General features: G+C 48.5%; 1 protein-coding gene across 3 annotated transcripts in view; it reads right to left on the minus strand.

Moving 5' to 3' along the window:
• Syndig1 (synapse differentiation inducing 1) overlaps positions 1–4078 on the minus strand; it is a 163558-nt gene that overhangs the window by 1885 nt on the left and 157595 nt on the right. The window lies entirely within an intron of this gene.

Below are 4078 nucleotides of genomic sequence, written 5' to 3' on the forward strand. Positions count from 1 at the left end.
TCTTCAGAAGTTAGCCACCATGTGCTATGACACCCTTGATTCCTGACTGCTTCCCACCCCTGAAATAGCTGGGGTTGGCACCATTTATCTCTTGGTAAAAGTATTCTGTATACGGCCCTCATCTCTGTGCTTGAGTACTTGGGCACTGGGTTAGACATAAACTTCTTGGAGCCATGAGATAAACAGTGATGTTGAGATTAGATATTGGCTCAGAATCAGTGTTTGGGGGCAGAACCTGCAAGCTCTTCTCTAATTCCTCCTTTCCTTTTCCCTTTGTACAGTTGAGACTACAACCAGGGAGGGGAGATGGGTGTTGTAGGAAGGTCTCATTCATCTCTGGAAGGACTCTGGGAAGTATTTTGTTCTCTGCTAAGACACGAAACTACATAGGATGTGAAAGACACAGTCCTCCTGCCTGCCTGGGGACATGGCTATGGAGCCATCTATAAATGGGTGTCTTGAGGCTGGGGAAGTCCCAGAGGTGATTACAGAAGCCCATGTCAACACTGAGAGACCTCTGAACCCGTATTAGAAGCCTCCTGGTCCACATCTGCTGGCTGAGGAACATGAGTCCCTGTGTTCAGATTCTACGGGCTGGCTGGGACTCTGCTATATCACACACACTCCTTGATAGAGGAAGTGGAGTGCTGTGGAGGGACTTCCTGAGTCACATGGCTCATGGACCAGTGGAGAGGATGCTATGAAGACACATGATGCCTGTAGTGATGCTGAGGAAGGCTAATCTGAGAGGTAAGAGACTCTTTGCTCAGCAGAAAGGTATAGCCCACTCTTCCGTGGCATCCCCTAACTGGCTCCAATTTTCATGGTGCATTTGTGATGTTTCTGCCTTATATGTGGGTACAGGAAGACATATTGTTCATTTAACCTAAAAGCAATAACACGCCGTGAGTCACAAAAGGTCAGACTTGGAGATAACTGTTGAGTGTATTTTCATTTTCCCAATCTCCCGATTCTGATTTAGGGAGATTGGAACCCTGTGATAAGGACTCACTTCTGCCACTGGACCCCTTCTCTGGATACTAACTTACGGATCTTGAATTCTAGGTTTTATTTTTTTTTCCCTCCCTCATTTCTTGCCTTGGCATTGAACTTGGAAGCTAACGGCGGACAAGGTTCTGATGAAGTGGAGTTGAGGCAATTTAAAATGAGAAGCCTCAAAGGACAGCAGTAATTAATTAATTAAGCTATAATTAGCTGGGTTTCATTTTATATATCAATGCTTCCAAACACTCCAATGTCCTATAACATAATTCAGTGTAATTGCCCTTCTTGGCATTAACCCCAAACAGCCCTGGGACATCAGCAAGCAGCATGGCTTGTCACCAGCTGTCGTTATCTTAGTCTTCACATGGTGTGCCTGGGCTAGGATGGAGGAGGGGAGGCAAAGGAAGCCTGCGGGCGGGATAGAGCCCACTCTAACTGATCAAGAACCTTCTAGAAGATCCCCTGAGTTCCACTTCCCTGTCTCATCAGAGTTGAACCTGTAGATACATACTATGGACCAGGGCCTGCACTTCCCTTGTCCTCTGTGGTCACCTGGGAGCCAAGAGGATGCACACAGGTAATGGTGATATGCTGGTGGGCAGTGAATAGCTATTAACGGATGACTAAGTTGGAGGTGCTGAAATATTGCCTTCAAAAGCCACGCAGGGTTTGCCCTTTAGTAACTGGTCTTTGTTCTTCCAGGAGTGAAAGCAGGGAGTAGTAGCCTGCCCATCCCTACAGGTGAACCCTGACCCCGTATTGAAGGTTCTGAGCATAGGGAGCCAAAGCACTCATATCCAAAGTCTCCATGTCTGAGCTCCAAGCTTACTCCTCCTTCTCCTGGTGTGCCTAAGAAGAACTTGCTTTCTCTTTGTTGTTGTTGTTATTGAGTTATTGAATGTTTCTTCCAGCAAATTCCAGGGAGTGTGACTTGAGGACAGTGGGAAGAGTTGGTCAAAGCATCACGTAGGTAAGGTCAGGCTGTGCTCCAACGAGGCACTCACATTTGCTTTTCCCAGGCTCAGAGAGTTCCTGGGGTCCCAAAACCTTGAGAACAGTTGTCATTTACCTACCCTGTGACCCCAGGAAGGGGATTCCACACCAACCCTCCATCTCAGAGAGTGGGTGACTGTGACTACCTGCCTTCTTCTTGACCCTTTGTGAGGGGACAAACCAGAAGGAGTGTCTACCTCCTGGCTCACAGCATAAGGTCTATGGCAGGTTAATTGCTTCATATGAAGGTTAGGAGCATTCAGCCTGTCTGCCGATGATGGCAGCAAGACTGTGCACAAGAGTTTTCTTCCTAAGACAGGTTGGCTCAGCTCAGCGAATTCTTCAAGCAGCCCAGCTGCTCCTGACCACTCTGTTGGGGAAGGGGAAGGAGATGAGGGACAAGGGACAGATGTAACCAGTGCCTCAAGGCAACTGGGAGGTTGAGGAGATTGGCTGAAGGAATAGTGCCCAGAATAACTAGATTTGTCTACACTCGGATCTACACAGGAAACTCCCATGGCCAAAGTGAGTCTTTCGAAAGCACTCAAAGAAGTTGGTCTCAGGGTATTCTGTGGGTGTGAGACTATTTCTTGCTTGTATGTGAACTAGCCACCTACCTGTTGCAGCTTCCGTGAGACCCAGCCTGACCTGTTAACGCTCTATCCCAGAATAGGCCTCACTCTCCACAGTCTAGAAGTTTGTGCTGTGTCCATCATCTGTTGCTAAGAAACATGGCATCTCCAACCTCTGTGGCCATAGGCAAGGCTACTCACTTATGCCATACAGTCTTTGTGGTCAGAGGTCTAAAAGAATTGGCTTGCGAGTCTGATTTGGATTCGGCTGTGGCCATCTCCCTGTGCTATTGAAGATGGCTGCTCCTTGGGCTGGAAAGATTCAGAATCTGTTCCCACCTCTGTGGGTCCTTCCTTGTGCTGATTCCTCAATCTTACTCAGATCCCACCTGCCCTCAGTGACTCTTGGCAACCTCCTCCTGATTCTTACTTAGGGTTCATATGACCACCAGGAATGTCCCATCATCTTCCAGATAGACAACTTGCTCATCCTCACTGTGGCTCAGGATCTTTGCCTCTAGGAGGTTCAGACCATAAGGTTATCCCTACCCCTAAGGCCACTGGGAAAGCACCATGTGATCCCTAAAGAAGGCAACTAATGCCACTACAGAGGCACATTCTCAATGTCTACCTGGGGGTTCCTCTAGCCAGAGTGGAATCTAATCTCAACCAGCCGTTGGAGTGTCACCAAATTCAGGCTCCTGGGCTTAAGAGGCTGTGCCTCTGGAGGATCATCACAGGGGGCTTTCCTTCAGTTCTTCCTCTGCCACTTTAGAACCCAAAGCCACCAGGCTGAACAAGAGGGAGGTCACAGTGTGTAGCAAGCACTAAATAAATATCCCCCTCCCATCTGAATACACCTTCCTAGCCACAAAGGTGTTATGCTTCATGAGGTCACGCTAATCCCCATTAGCCTATGCCTTAGCATGGTGGCAAAGCTGCTGTCTTCTTCCCTCAGTGAGAACAAACTCCCTTGTGCCTGGGTACTTCTTTCCCCGCCCTTTAGCCAACATGCTGTGAGTAATGTTTCTCATAAAACAGAAAGTGCAGGAGGTTCACAAGCTGGGAGTAGCGATGGCTTGTGTGCACCTTTGCCTGCCAGAGGAGTAGGGCACAGGGAGGGGCCTTAGTGTGGCTGGCAGCCATGGCTTCTGTACTCTTGAGCGCTGCACAGGTGGTTTTCAGCCTGATGATAAAGTCCCAGGAGGGGGAAAGAGAACCTTAGAAACTGGGCTGGGAAGATGGCTTAGTTTATAAAGGATAGGGCTTACTGAGTCAGAGTGAGAACCTGAGCTCAACCCCTAGCTGGCTGTGGCAGTCTGTGCCTGGAAACTTAGTGCTGGGAAGACAGAGACAAGAGGAACCCTGGGGTTTGTTGGCTAGCCCGCCCAGCCAAATTGGCAAGCTCTAGTTTCAGGGACTGTCTCAAAAATTAAATGAAAGTAATTGTTGAAGACTTCTGATGCTGATCTCTGTTACCACAAGCACACACAACACATGTACACACA

Source organism: Microtus ochrogaster, unplaced genomic scaffold (assembly GCF_000317375.1).
Source record: "Microtus ochrogaster isolate Prairie Vole_2 unplaced genomic scaffold, MicOch1.0 UNK100, whole genome shotgun sequence".
In the NCBI taxonomy this organism is placed as follows: Eukaryota; Metazoa; Chordata; class Mammalia; order Rodentia; family Cricetidae; genus Microtus; species Microtus ochrogaster.